We start from the raw sequence: 16423 nt of genomic DNA on the forward strand, positions 1-16423 counted from the left end.
TATTTTATTATACTAATGTTAATGGCGTGGAAGCTTGCTTCAAAAAAAGTATAATAAAATAGTTTTAAAGGTTTTGTTGTTTTAAATCCTTTACATTTCAAAATTTAACTACTTAAAAAAAACCAAATTGCTCTTTTTTGATTTATATTAAAAGACACACATAAAGTTTTTATCAATTTTATGTAGTGTCCTATATTGCAAAAGGAAGGTGGGAGGCATAATTTCCACATAAAAGCAAAGCTTGTAATTTACTTTAAAGTAATCTTCCACTAACCTTCCCATAGGGGTAGGGATATAAGACGAACTTTTTTAATATATTTTTGCGAAGAATAATTTCCGCAAAACAAAACTGATACACTGTTCGGATTGTTTGCTTTTATGTTCGCTCGAATTGGTTTATAAAATATACCGGGCAAAGTTTTGTTTTATTACTAATCGCGTTTTAAAAACTCATTTTTATGTTGGTACTCGCGCTGGTTCAATTTTATATTAAGATTTTATTTTATGTTCTTCCTTAAAGTTTGAAGTTACTTATTCTGTAGGTAGAAAATAATATTTTGATAAATTAGAAATTTTATGCAGTATTTTTAAAGTTTATTTTTTTTTAATAATGTTAAAATATGTAATGTTATATGTATAAGATCAGTTTTTCATTTATACAGTTACGTATAAATTTTTTAAATTATGGTAGTATATAGTAATTCCATCAGTATACCATAACAGAAACTGATGATTCCCCCCGGTTCATCAAAAGCTGATTCTTAAACCAATGCAAAAATATGTTATGGTTAATTTCTCCTTAGTAGTTGCCCTTGGGTTTGCAGGAAAACAATGTAACGTGAAGAACAATATATTTGCAATAAATTATCAATAAATGTTATATCTAACAAAATCTAATCAAATTTTATACAAACGTTTACCTTTTTCCGTGAAATTTTGTTGCCTTTATACTATTAATATTATCATCTTGCCTTAAGTGACTCTATGTTCTATTTTGTAAGTATTTCATATCTAAAAATTAATATTGAAGTTTTCCTTGGTCCTTTCTTTTTCCTTATTATATGCTTTTAAGGATTTTAATGTTCTAAAACAAACATCTGGAAGCTCCATTAGACTTCTTCGTATATTAACAGTTTCCTACGAAATAATTATATTACATTATGTTTACGTTGGAAAAACTATTTGCTGTTTTTATTAACCGCCTTCAAAAAAGGAGGAGGTTCTATGTTCGACTGTATAATTTTTTCCAGTGTATGTTCGCCGATTTTTCCGTTAATTATGAACCGATTTTCAAAATTCCTTTTTGTATTCAAAAGAGTGCACTTTCGAGGTGGTCCCATTGGAACCAAGTCAGGATTTATTGGGGGAAGGGGGGGGGGGAATCAAGGGAAAAAATGATTCTTTATTCCTATTTTCCTCATACGGGTTGCACCTTTACTTGGCCTACTCATTATAATACTTAATAAAATAACTGCGTAATTTATTGAGTAAGTATCTTACACTAAAAAGAGAAAAATAAAATATTTAAAAAAAAATTGAACCAACTTGAAAAATTAAATAAGGAACTCACTAAAGAGTAAAAAGTAATCAAACTTATCCGAGCCCAAACAATGCGAAAATAATTATATTATAATAATATTATTATAATAATATTATTATAATAATATTATTATATAATCATTATAATTTTGTGACATCTATACTGACTGAACTGAGCAGTTGGTTGTAAATAAAATAATACTGTGTTACAATATTAATTGTTATAATAATATTGAAAAACAGGTCTAGGTAGATATTCAGCAAAATTGTGTGTATACAGTAGAATATAAAATAATTGTAGTAGATAGGTTAAATTAGATTTTTGTTTATTTTTATTTGGTTACTACAACGATTATTATTCTTTATTTATTTTTGGAGGTCGGTTCAATTTTTTTATTAATAATATTTTATATATTTCATAAATATTATCTCTGATACAGCTAACCTCTAGATAATCTTGATTTGTATGATGTTTCAATTTGGTGAATGCAAGGTTATATTGTTTTTCATTTTTTGAGATGTTTTAGTCACAGTGCCAATGTTAATATTCAATCCAGCTCTAACACGCTAAAATGTTTCCATGAAGAACCGCAGCAACAGCAACAGCGACCGAACCAACCAAATCACACTAATGATTTGAAGAATGTGGCTTTGCGGTTTTTGATTTGGACACTTAACAAACAGACCTCTTTTGTAGAGTGATTCGGTTACATGCTTGAACGTATCAAGCAGTATTGCAGTTATTTTTAACTAGAATAGAATGAAAATGAAGATATAGTGTGATTTTAAAACTAATTTACAAATTGCGATAAACAACACATTAAACATCTTGATAACTTGAGTTCACTGTTATTTTGAATAGACTATACTACTCCTAATCTTCTTAGTTGCTCGCAAAGAACGATATAAAGTGGAAAAAATTAATAATCCTTTTAAATCTTGTTAAAATATCACTATTTTTTTAATTACAGTAGTGTATTCCACATGTTACATTTCTGAAAACGCTTTTGGGCTTTGGAACTAAATAAAATTACAATTATAATTATAAATGTAAAAAACATCGATATACATGCACATCCCTATCAGTTATCAGTTATCGATTCCACGATACCCATCAGTTATAATTATAATCTACCAAACGATTTTAAAAATGCAATAACAGTTAATTAGTAATTTATTTTATATATATAAATAAAAAGAACTGGACCCTGACTGTGCGGCAGCCTACAGCCCACGCACCAATTTTGATCTATGCATTCTAGTCAGGTCCTAGTAGTCATAAATGATAAAAATTCCTAAGCCTCGGATACAGTTTACTGCCCCATCATAATATATCAGATAGGCATTTCAATTTAATAGATTATCAGTCGGATTTCGTCAATGTTAATGATCAATATTTTAAAATCGTATTAATCTTAACCGGCATCATTTGTTCCTTAATATTAGTCGATTTTTATTCAATCCAATAACGGAGTCGGGTCCTAAGGACAACGTCTAAATTACGAACGTTTATAGATATTATTCAGGATCTGCAGCGTCCGAGATAATGCGCTCGACTACTGGTTTTATGGTCCAACCTTCGAGCTCTTTAATTATTCTTAATTTTCTTATCTTCATTATCACTCTCAGACAACGCTATCTACGCTGGAGGAGTTAATTGGGCATATAATGGACATCGACACCTTTTTGTATTCCGTGAAGAAGAAATATTTAGTTGAGGAGGACAGAGATGGATTGGGATTATCTATGATATACTGATTTTTATTTAATCAAGTTTAATTTTTACAAATGTATCATCAAGTATAACAGGTTTACTGAAAAGTCCTCGGCCTGACACATAGATGGCACACACCAAGACAATGCACCGTGTTACAAGTCACTGAAAACGATGGCAAAAATCCACGAATTGGGCTTCGAATTGCTTCCTCATCCATCGTATTCTCCAGATCTGGCCAACATCGACTATTTCCTGTTCTCAGATCTCAAAAATATGCGTGCTGGGAAGAAATTTTCGTCGAATGAAGAGGTGATCGCCGAAACCGAGGCCTATTTTGAAGCAAAGGACAAATCGTACTACAGAAATGCTATCGAAAAGTTGGAGGGTCCCTATAATCAGTGTATCACACTTGACGGGAATTATGTTGAATAAAAAAAAATTTCAAAAATTTTTGTAGGCCGTCATTTTCAAAAAAAACAGGGACCAATGATGTTTCCAGCATGAATAGCACACCATACAGTTTTTTTAGTGGATGCAATGAAGTTTCATGAATTAGTTGAGGATTCTGTGTTCCCCAAAACCGACTGTTCTGTTTATTGACCTGACCACTGAGAAGAAAATGGGCTTCATCGCTCATTACCAATTTAGACGAAAAGTGTTCAATTTCACTAGACAACCTTAGTGTCTATTTGAGTATAGTATTGCATTACTGTACTCAAATCGTTGATCAGGATCTCTCGGTAGCAATTTTTGGACAAACTGAATTTTGTACGGAAACATTTTCAAATCACAAAATTCGTCTTAAACTGCGTGCAGAAATGTGTAATGGGAAAGCATGTCTCCGAATTAATGTTTCTGGAATCACCAAAGTAAACTTTTTTTTTCCTTTGACACAATGTATTAATTAACATTCATCACTATTTTGATTTAAACTAACTTCTAAAAAACGTCAATCTGTCAATGTTTTGTCAAGTGTCTTTTGTATCACTCTCTTCATATTATGAGATTTAATAGAATAGGGCGGAGAAGCCAATTACCAATTACCTTTATAAATGACTATATGTGATAAATATTTGTAATAAAAATGTGTATTTGCTTACACAGATATATCGAAAAATAATATACTTTAATAACATAAAATATCTAATTTACGTTCTGTGATCATAATGGTTATTAGTCCTCCCATACATACATTAATATTTTGTTTTTATTTATTATTATAATTACTTTTATCCAGATCTCAGTAACAACTTATAACATTTTAAATCTAATTATCACAGCTATATTTAGTTAACGGCGTTAATGATGCTTATTTCTAATTTATGACTGTTATACCTAAGAAATTATTGAGGTCGAATTAGTTTTCCTGTTAAGTGGCGTTCTTTTTCTTGTCATTAAAACGATGAATTTAACGAATGTGGCTGATTTTTATGGTCTTACTACTATTTTCGGATTTGTTATAGACGGAATGCTCAAAAATACGAAAATCGCCTCTTAATGATTCCCATTAATTCCTAGAAGAAATGGTATTTAGGTGGCAGATGGTTTGTTAGCTTTATATAGAACAACTAACGACCGGTTACTTGGAAAATCGTCTGAAGAATAAAACTAGAAATATTCACATAAAACCGGCTTAACAGATCCGAAATATATCAGATATCCATTCTTATCATTATTTCGGTGACCACCTAACAATGACAAAGATTTGTATTTTGTTACATTTTTGAAAGTTATATAATCCTAACTGTATCAGTTTTACTTATAGTCAAAATGTTAGCTGCCAAAATTATATATGCCATACACAACAAGAAGCAGAGAAAAAAATTATTCTTGTTTCAATAAAAAAATTGTAAAAGCTATTGCAAAAATATTATACAATTTTACTACAAGTAATACTAGAGATAATTATTACTTTTATACACATTTTGTTCCAATTAACCATCCATTCGATTTAGGCTAGTTAAATGGACAATATGTCAACTAAGAGCTGGAAGTAGTCAATTCATTAACGAGGGTTGTCGGGCAAGATGAACATATTTAGAAATATTTAGTGAATTTTCACTGCTTTCATATGCAAAGGTGCTGGTGGCCTTTTGTTTTGTACAATTATGTTTCAGTTATGTAATTACAATATTATTGGGCTTCGTCTTGTTTATGATGACGTTTATATATATTTCATATAAAATGTATATATTTATCAAATTTATTTCTATACATTCTAAAATATATGAAGCGCATGCGCCAATTTCGAAATCGCTTGAAGCAAAAGATTAATATAGGTGGCGCTACTAGAATTAAATCCATATAATTTTTAGTTAGCCCTAACCCTTAAAAGATCCGTGAATGAATTTGACAGCTGTCAGATCATTACTTTGTGAATTCCAGCATTTTGAGTGAAGCAATTTTTTTTATTGTGAAAAAAAAATGGATAAAAAGGAATTTCGCGTGTTGCATATGTTGCGTGTACAATATTTTATATTGCTCCTTGAAGGGAAAAAATACAGTTGAAGCAAAACCTTGCCTTGATGCCGAGTTTCCGAACACTGCCCCAGGAAAATCAACCATCAAGGATTGGTATGCAAAGTTTAGACGTGGTGAAATGAGCACCGAAGATGGTAAACCCAGTGCACGCCCAAAATAGGTTGTTACCGACGAAAACATTAAAAAAATCCACAAAATTGTTTTGAATAACCGTAATTTGAAATTGAATTAAATAGCAGACACTTCAAAGATATCAAATGAACCTGTACATCATATCTTTTACGAATATTTGGGTTTGAGAAAAACTCTGTGCAAAGTGGGTGCCGCGCGAGCTCACTTTTGACCAGAAACAACGACGAGTTGGTGATTTGGAGTAGTGCTTATCTTTTTGATCATCTGATCAAGCGTAATAAAACCGAATTTTTGCGTCGGCATGTGACAATGGATGAAACATGGCTGCATCATTTCACTCCGAAGACCAATCGACAATTGTTAAAGGCTTGTTAATGAACTCAAAATTGTGCCAAGTTCTTAGGCTCATACTCTCTATAAGAAATATAAAAGTTAATGAATTTAAAAAAACAATTTTGTGCATTAGATCTGTATAAATCGAATAACTCAATAATCCTAAATGGACAACTGTTATTTTATGCAGATAAATGCCAAAACCAAATCAAATTTAACAGTTAGGTTATTTTATATAGAGACGTTGTGATTTTTATCTAAAACTTTTGACTAAATAAAATACACGAAACTCCCTTAAATGTAATAAAGCGGACAAATTCGGCTACATCTCGAAAATAATGCAAAACTCGCCTCAATGGCGACTCATACCATCTCATCCGAGCTAGACCAGACCGAAATCCTATTGAAAAATAAAGAAAAAAAATTACGTCGAACGTCCTCCCGACGAACTTCGTAAATAGAAATCGAAGTTGAAAGCCGGCCCTGATTTACTTTATCTCGCTCCTTCGAATTTTATTTTTCGGCCATCCAGTTCCGCGCTAGACGTAACTCTTTTATGTCAAGATGAATCTGGCGATCGGTATTGTGGTAGTTCTGCTTTATCTAGCCCCCGCCCCCTGCTTTGAAACTATCTGCATTGGTAGAGTAGTGGTTAATTTTGGAAAAGAATCGTTCCGAAAGCGATTTCGAAATTAGCCTATGCGTAACAGATCACCTGAAAAGTCTCCGGCCTACCATATTAAAACGAAATTTTTTTGGTAATTTTTTTTTTATTCAACATAATTCCCTTAAAGGGTGATACACTGATAAAAGCGAACGTCCAACTTTTCCATACCATTTTTGTAGTAAGATTTGTCCTTTGCTTCAAAATAGCCCTCCGTTTTGGCGATCACCTATTCATTCGATCAAATTTTTTACCAGCGAGCATTCTTTTGTGATCTGAGAACAGGAAATAGCCTCTGGGGGCCAGATATGGAGAATACGGTGGATGAGGAAGCAATACGAAGCCCAATTCATGGATTTCGGCTATCGTTTTCACTGACTTGCGACACGGTGCATTGTCCTGGTGAAGCAGCACTTTCTTTTTCTTCAAATGCGACCGTTTTTCGGCGATTTCGTCCTCCAGACGATCCAATAACGCTATGTAATAGTCGCTGTTGATGGTCCTTCCTTTTTCAAGGTAGTCAAAGAAAACTATTCTATCCGCATCCCAAAATACAGACGCCATAACCTTGCCAGCCGACTGTTGCGTTTTTCCACGCTCTGGCGCGGGTTCATCGTATGCAGTCCACTCGGATGACTGTCGATTGGACTTCGGAGTGAAATGATGGAACCATTTTTCATCCATTGTCACATATCGATGTAAAAACTGGGGTTTATTACGCTTGATCATCTTCAAAAGCTGCTCCGAATCATCAAGTCGTCGTTGTTTATGGTAAAAAATAAGTTCGCGCGTTCACCCACTTTGCACAGTGCTTTCTCATGCCCAAATATTCGTAAATGATATGATGTACACGTTGAATTGAGTCTTTAGGGTGTCTGCTATTTCATTCAATTTCAATTTAGGGTCATTCAAAATCATTTTGTGGATTTTTTAATGTTTTCGTCGGTAACAAACTCTTTTGAGCGTCCGCTGCGTTCACCGTCTTCGGTGCTCATTTCACCACGTTTAAACTTAGCATACCATTCCTTGATGATTGATGTCGTTAATTGGTGTCCAGAAATTCAGCATCAAGCGAAGTTTTTGCTTCAACTGTATATTTTCCCTTCAGAAAGCAATATTTTATCAACACGCGAAATTCCTTTTTATCCATTAGTTTTACTATAACAAAAGTTGCTTCACTCAAAATGTTATAATTCTCCTATTACCTGACCTGACCTGTTACTTGTAAAGGTGGGAAATGATGCAAATTCATTTTCGTCACAATCACTATCAGTTATATTCCTTTTATTTACAATAATGAATAATAACAATGAAAAGTATCCAACGTAAATGCATAATATCCAGTGGCAACTTTTGCGAAACAATTCAAATTGTTTAATGTTCACAACACGATAAATTTTTGATGGTCCCTCCGCACTAGAATACAATTAGGTACGCCAAAGTGAAACTCCGACCGAAGACGCCATATTTCATTGAGTTTCCGCAGAAACCAACTAAATCGAAAGCATCCTTAATGGACTGTAATGGAAATAAGTTGCTTTGTACTTGTATTATGGAACCATCAAACGAATTCCGGTTCCACTCTAATTATAACCGTGATTCCCGTATTAAAGACGGACTACCGACGATATCTCGTCGCTTTCATTCTCTCGTTTGTATTTTATCACTTTTGTTTGCGAAGTTCCCTTAATTTTGTTGAATACGTTTCACGCCAACTTATTTGCTTTAACCAGAATTTTAAAAAAGGAAGATTTTTTTGTTGGGTCTAAGAATGAGCATGATTATTAGAACAAACATGTCAGGGCTATTCTACATATTTATTTTATCCGGAATAAATATTGTTTCTCCAAAAAATGTTTTTAAGAGACTTTTATATATATATATATATATATATATATATATATATATATATTTTAAAGTCTCCTTTTACCAACTATGAGTTTATCTAGACTGGACCTACACTTTAACGTGGGCTCCGAACCATGGTCCTCAGCATTAAGTCTACCGACTGGCGAGTGACCAACTTCAGAAATCATCCCAGAAAACATCCGGTCTCACCCAGCCTGATACTGGTATTACAATAACAAATTTTAAGCAATCACAAACATAAATTTACGACCATGCCCCAGCAGGATTCGAACCCTCGGCTATCGCAACTGTAGGAGGAACGTCCCATCGCCTCTACCACTATATATATATATATATATATATATATATATATATATATATATATATATATATATATATATATACATATTATTATATTATACATTATTATGATTATATATCAATATCTCTGAAATTATTTGCTATTAGTGTCGTCATGTCCATTGTATGCGTAACAATATTTATCATAAAATATTAATGATATTAAAAATAATCGAATGAAAAGTGAAACATAAAATAATTTTATATAATAGCAGCAGTGAAACAAAGCCGATCGTCCAGTTTTATTGTCGGCGGGAATGCCTTCGCCATTTATGGACTTAATTGCGGATGATTCTTAACGGACACTAAAGAGAACACACACGCACACAGGTCGATGGTGATTTATGGAAAGTCGTCCGACTTTCTATACAGCGCCAGTTTAAAATTAATGTTCATATTGTTATCATTGTTACAGCATTTTAAGTGGCCACTAATCAATAAGCCTAACGAGAAATTACAACGATTTCGGTTTGAGTTATTGTCTGTGGGATATTTTGGCAATACCCCAACAACGCACCGATAATAAATCATCTGTGAACAAATAGACGCTAATTTAGAAGCCAAAAATTTTACACAGTATATTTACATCGGTAAAATAATGGCTGTATTTCCCTTATTCATATATTGAAATGATATGTTAATTTTAGTAATCAATATGTTTTATTAATCAAAATTATCATAAATATATCCGTAATTTTACAGATAATAACTTAGTGATGGTTAAATAAACGTGGTGATTGAACGACAATCCTAATTATTACTCTACAACAATTTTTTTTACAACATCTTTATTAGATACGCTTAGTACAATCTTAATTACAATTAATTTATTACTACTTTTCCTATGTACTTGGATTCATTAACAAGCAATACGAGTGCGAGAAAATACATCAGTATGTATTCCTCAATTATAAAATTATAATTATTTATTAATTATTAACTTATAGCTATAGTTTACACTAACATTACACACTAAATGTTCACACAAATTCGTATGGTTTTGTTCGTTTCAATCTCCTGACATCCTGCGCGCTGTCCAGCAGTTGTATTGCTTCCATGTTAGTATGATTTAGTAATCTTCTTTGGTGTTTTAAGGCTAAATCCCGTACAACTTCGCAAATCCATTTGATTTCCAGGTCATCGTGCAGTTCTTCATTGGTTACATAGCGATAGGCATTGGTAATCAATCAAACAACCTTGTTTTGACAGCGTTGTATGACTAGTTGATATGAATTTTTAGTGCAACCCCATATTTGCACCCCATAGGTCCAAATTGGCTTTATAATTGTATTATAAATCAACCTCTTTGATTTTAGATCAAGTTGAGAGTATCTTCCGACTAACCAGTATAGTTGTTTTATTTTGGTTCTAATGTGTTTTGCTTTTTGTCTAACGTGACAATAAGATCCAAATTTATCAAAACAAAAGTCTTCGCGACATTGTTAACGCCCCGTGGAATGTTATAGGTGAGGACATCCACAAAGACCCAAAGATACCAAGGGTCAGCCAACAAATTAAATGGTCTGCTAAAAAACGTCAAGTGAGATTGCGTAAACATAAAAACGTAGAAATACTTCAACTGCTGGGCTTTGAGTGAATCCTTTGAATCAGTATAGCTAAGTTAAGTGTGAAAGCTCTTCTGGGTTTTAAGCTTATGTGGAGTGCGTTAGAGAGAGCATAGCCATCAAATGATAAGTAAGCTGGATCTGGTAAATCCCAGATCTGGTCTTTCAAAACAAAATTAAAGAAAAATTATTAGATAGAGAATAGTCAGTTGTAAAATTCGTGACATGAGCTTTTTAAATAAAAAAATAACTTAAGAAAATCTTGTTCAAGTATTTAATTATAATATAGAGTTTACAAACTCATTTTCATTCTTCTATGGTAGAAAACATAACCTGGATGTAAATTCTCTTAAAATTGTTTCAAATCTCAAGGAAAAATTAGAGATTTTGCATCAGAAGATGTTTTTTTTTGTTATTTTCGAGTTTTACCCATAATAAAAAGATTGTGAAAAATTTCTTATATTCGAAGAAATATTTGGTTGCATATCAATAGCATATCAATTTCTTTTCGAAATCTTTAAAGACAAAAAACAAACATCAAGTCAAGTCAGGCGATCAAGTCATAATCAAAGTCAAGAAACTTTTGGTTAACAAAAGAAGAATCTTCATGAAAATGTTAAGATCGAAGGTGTCAGTATACATGGCATATTCACCAGGTATGGATTTGATTTCTATTTTTCTAGGGTGTAAGTCAATGATACGTCCACACCTCAAAAGATAAAATACTCTTTATATATAGTAACAGAATGCTGATACAGAGTTGGGAGAAAATAGCGTCAAAGCTTCGAGGGTTTCGTAAGTTTCATAATAAAAACTTAATTCTAGAACAAAATATTAACACTTAATTTCAAATTTAAGAATAATATTAATAATATGTCTAGTAAAGGGTTATACAATTGATGGCGCAAATTCTTTATGGCCTTTAGTATCAACAAAAACACCATTTGAAGTTTTACTTGTTTAATTAAAAAATGATTTTATTTCATTCATTTCAATGAAAAACTTGTAATTTCGACATAGTTAACTAAGAGCGCATTGATTTAATGATAGAGATACAAAAATGGATATTTGAAACCTGAAAGCCAACAAAAACGATCATTTTACAAGCACTCTGTAACACTCTAATAAGGCAATTAATAAACAAAAGAAAATATGGAAAAATATTTTATCATACTTTTCCGAAATAGTTATACTCTTATTATAGTTTTACTCTGATAGGATAAAAGAACGTATAGAGAAAGCTTCCACCAAATTTGAAGTAAATCGGTTTAGTACAACTTGAGATATCACGTAAAACGTTAAAAAGTACTAATGAATAATTTCGATACTCCAAAATATTTTTAGGGGTATATTCTTAAAAGGTTATGCTTTTAAAATATGATAAAAATATATATTTTTTAATTTATGTATTAGAACATCCTCTTAAAAGACATTACACTCTTTCCACTTCGAATTCAAATATTATCCAGAAATGGTCATAAATCAGTTTCATGTGAATGACAAAAAATATATACGAATTAAGTTAAATGGTAAATTAACAACAGCGAGGTTTTGACATATAACTATTACGGCCACATTGTTCTCGGCAAATTGTTAACGTGTTTCCGAGTCACAAAAGTATTCGGTCTATGGTGATTATTTATGGGGCCAGTTCATATTTATAAACCCTAAAATATCAAAAAAGGAGAATTGTTTTTAAATGTGGCGAAGTACGAAAAAATACACGCTCCATAAGCTCAAATTAATATTACATTAAAATTAAATAAATTAATTTAGAAACAAATAAAAAATTAGAAACAAAATTAACAATGCGTTTTTAACAAACTGGTCAGAGCTGAACCATTTGAGAATAAATATGATGACTATAATAAATATTATTTTTATTTATACATTTGTTATCTATAAGTATATATTTTAGGGGGTTCCTGTTAACAACTAGAGTTAATCTAGACTAAATCTAGTGCATAATATGGACCTTCAATCATATCAGAAAACACTAGGTTTTATTCAGCCGGGTAACTGGCATTACGATGGAAACAATTACAAGAAACAAGTATACCCATGCCGTGGCAGAATTCCAACAGTAGAAGAATATATATTTATTTTTATTGTTATAAAATAAAAAATAAATTAAGGGAAAATTAACATAGTAAGGTTGTTACTGTAAAATGTACATTATAAAAATGTATAAACGCTAATTTATGTTTTTTTTACCAATATAACAACCAATTTTAGAGAATAGATATACGTTAATTGCTGAAAAAATAAACACAAATGCTTTTTTTTTAATGTGTTGATTAAACCCATTTTGACCTTAATCTAAAATAGTGAAATCCTCTAATCTTTCAATAAAAATAGTCAAATAATCAACCGACAGAAAAATCATCAACGCATAGAAATAATACATACTATCTCATAAAACAAGTACCATTAATATGCTTACCAAAGATTTAGGCCCTATGTGGATCAGAAAAATCTGAGCATCGAAAGAATCTGAAACAAATAAAGAAATACAATACTAATGTAAACCTGTTGGTAAAAATGCGAAATTAGCTGTAATAAATCATGAAATATAACAACAATATAACATATATATCAAGTTTTAACGAAAACAATAGGGTTCATTTAATAAAAAATCGTATAAAATAATTTCTTCTTATCGTAATGTAATGATTTAGATGCAGAATTGTTCCTCATAATCTTAATTTTCAATCCAATTAACCATATATGAAAATATTGATAATACGTTGAATAAGATATGTTTAACAACTGTTTATAATTGAAAATAACTGGTACTTAATAATACAATATTTCGGACAACACTCTGGTTGTCAAGAGGAGCGGCAAAAGAGAGACGCTACTATTTTGATTGCGCGCCATCTTGGTTATGTGACGTTTAGCTCATTTTCGCTTTAACCATTGTGTTGTGTAGACGTCCCAATTTTATTATGGATATATATACGCCACAAGAATGAGCAAATATAGTGACAATATTTATTGAGAATAATTGTTCCATTAAGGCCACTGAGCGGAAATTGCGTCAAAAATATCCTAATCGTCCAGTGCCTAACAAAACCACAATTTATCATTTATATGCGAATTTTCGACAGTATGGTACGATATCAGACAGGCCTCGTTCTGGAAGACAACGGACGTCTCGTAAGGCGGAAACTGTGACTCTAGTGCGCGATAATGTTGCGAAGTCTCCAGAAACATCAATTCGGAGACGTGGTTCCCAGTTACACATTTCTGCACGCAGTTTAAGACGAATTTTGAAAACAGATTTGAAAATGGTTCCATACAAAAATTGCTACCTAGAGATCCCGATCAGCAAGTTGAGTACAGTAATGCAATCCTAAGGTTGTCTGGTGAAATTGAAGATTTTTTGTCTAAATTGATTATGACCGACGAAGCCCATTTTATGCTCAGTGGCCACGTCAATAAACAGAACAGTCAGTTTTGGGGAACACAGAATCCTCAACTAATTCATGAAACATCATTGCATCCACTAAAACTAATGTTTGGTGTGGTACTCATTGTGGAAAGATCATTGGTCCATATTTTTTGGAAATGACCAAGTTAATGTAGTTACTATTACTGCTGAACGGTACCAAAAAATGATTCGAAATTTTGTGCCTGAAATGGAACAGTTAGGACTAGAGGACATGTGGTTTCAGCAGGATGGGACCCCAGCACCCAGAGCTCGTTCAACAATTCAATTATTGAATGACGTTTTTCCACAAAGAATAATTTCGTAAAGTGGCGATTTAGCATGGTCAGTCAAATTGAACAGTACCAGACTTTTTCAGCCTCAGATGTTGCAGGACATAATGAAAAATGCCTTAAAAAGAGTCGAAAGTTGCATAGCGAATCGCGGTCACCATTTAGCCGATATAATTTTTCAATCATAACAAACAAAAAAATATAAGACCAAATAAACTTTTTATGAAAATCAAACTTACTTATCTTTTCTTTGAGCAAAGTTATAGGTTGTCAAAATGGTAGCGAGACTTTTTCCTTTGGTTTTATGTATTAAAGGACTCAGTTAATTCCCTCATGTTAAACAAATAGTTGCTACTATAAAACCGTTATCAATGATTAGCTGTCACCTTTTAAATAAAAGTCGTACTGACTTTTTATATATATAGTTATTAACAATTAATCCTTATATTTTTCACTCCCGTAAATTAACACACTCAACTACAACACACACTAAACGGTATTATTTTATTTACTTCATTTATCGTTTTTTTAAAGGTTAGATCCGCGAGACTAACTTTTCTTGAATTACCTCCGAAGCACGAGAGCGTGCACGCACGTTCATCAGCTGAACCCTCACCGATAACACTGACAGAACGGCCGCGTGCGTAGCGTTTGGTCCAAGTGTCTCAGAAAGACAGCCGAAATCAGGAAGGCAGCTGAAAAATCATAACCATAAATTGTCCCCTGAAGATGTAGAAACGTAATGTTTTGAAATATTTCATGATTTTGTTTCTATTACATAATTTCATTATTTATTACACTATATTGTTATTTATTGATTTGTTTTATAACCAAGCATTTAGCCGATTATGGAATTTACTCTCTATATAATTGGTTTAACCGTTTCAACAGGAGTTTCAGATAAACGTATTATTATCAGCAGCATCAAAATTGATCTCTAAAAGTATACTTTATTTGGTTGTTCTTCTAGTTTTGGAATCAAAATCAATTTCGGAATTCTCCAAGATCTCTGACAAACGCATTAGCCGCATTAGTACTGTATTAATCAAGATGCTGAGTTTTATAATTCCTTTTATAATTAGATTTTACAGTACTTGCTTGTTTATTAACTCATAGCCTGGTGTCTGGTTCTTTGGTTTAATCTCTGTTTTTACAACTTTGGTTACTTCTTTGTACGTGGCGTTTATTAAAATTAGCCTTGAGAGCTATCGACTGAAAACAGTCGGGACATCGATAGTCGCAAAACAGTCGAAACTGTTGATAGTCAAAAACCTCCGAAACCGAGATTCGACTCGACTGTTTTGTTCAATTCGTGATGTCAGACGAAGAAGATCTTCTCACATTTTCTGTATAAATTCTGGGAAAGGAAAGGACGGAGATAATTGCTTGAAGCAGTTATTTTTCCAATGGTAGTATAAGCGAGACGAAAATGTACATATTCCTTCACGTACTAACTTTAAAAAGGAAGAGAAAAAAATACTGAATACTATTAACGTGCAATTAATAATTTCATTATAAACGAAATAAAATTATTTTAATATTTGAATGTTCTGTGGATATGTATAAAGGAATGTAATATTTCTATGGAATTTAAAAGATTTACATATACACAAAATAAGAACTATAAGTAAGTACACAAACTAAATGATAATAGAATGGCATAATAACATGCTATCACCGTTCACCATCATTCGCTACACCAACACTCGAGATCATAATAAAAGTTATATTTTCTGATTAAAATATCAACATCAACGCTACCAGCCGTAATGGACGGCATGTCTAAGTGAAAAATCTAAAGCTGAATAAACTTCTAGCTCTAAAACTTCCCATAACGGTGCAATTATATTGAAGTCTGACAACTGGACAGGGACGAGATGTTCTGATGTTCTTCAAACCAAGAAAGAATCTTTTTGGCTATGCGCATGGTCAGATTTTCCTATTACAAGGCGAAGAAATAAAATTTTATGATTCTTAAAAATTAAAATAGACCGATCCCTTTTTTCAAACCAATTTTCAGAAAGTTTCACGAATTTATAACATTTACATAGACACAAAATA

General features: G+C 32.1%; 1 protein-coding gene across 1 annotated transcript in view; it reads right to left on the reverse strand.

The window, feature by feature from the left end:
* nolo (ADAMTS-like no long nerve cord) overlaps positions 1-13112 on the reverse strand; it is a 546982-nt gene extending 533870 nt beyond the window's left edge. The window contains exon 1 of the mRNA XM_076411466.1: positions 13083-13112. The gene's annotated coding sequence lies outside the window, so the exon portion shown is untranslated. The remainder of the gene's footprint in view (positions 1-13082) is intronic.
* Positions 13113-16423: the final 3311 nt, after the last annotated feature.

This window comes from Rhynchophorus ferrugineus, unplaced genomic scaffold (genome assembly GCF_030347505.1).
Source record: "Rhynchophorus ferrugineus isolate W39M unplaced genomic scaffold, kcgeb_rfMv2 rfM8, whole genome shotgun sequence".
NCBI lineage: Eukaryota > Metazoa > Arthropoda > Insecta > Coleoptera > Curculionidae > Rhynchophorus > Rhynchophorus ferrugineus.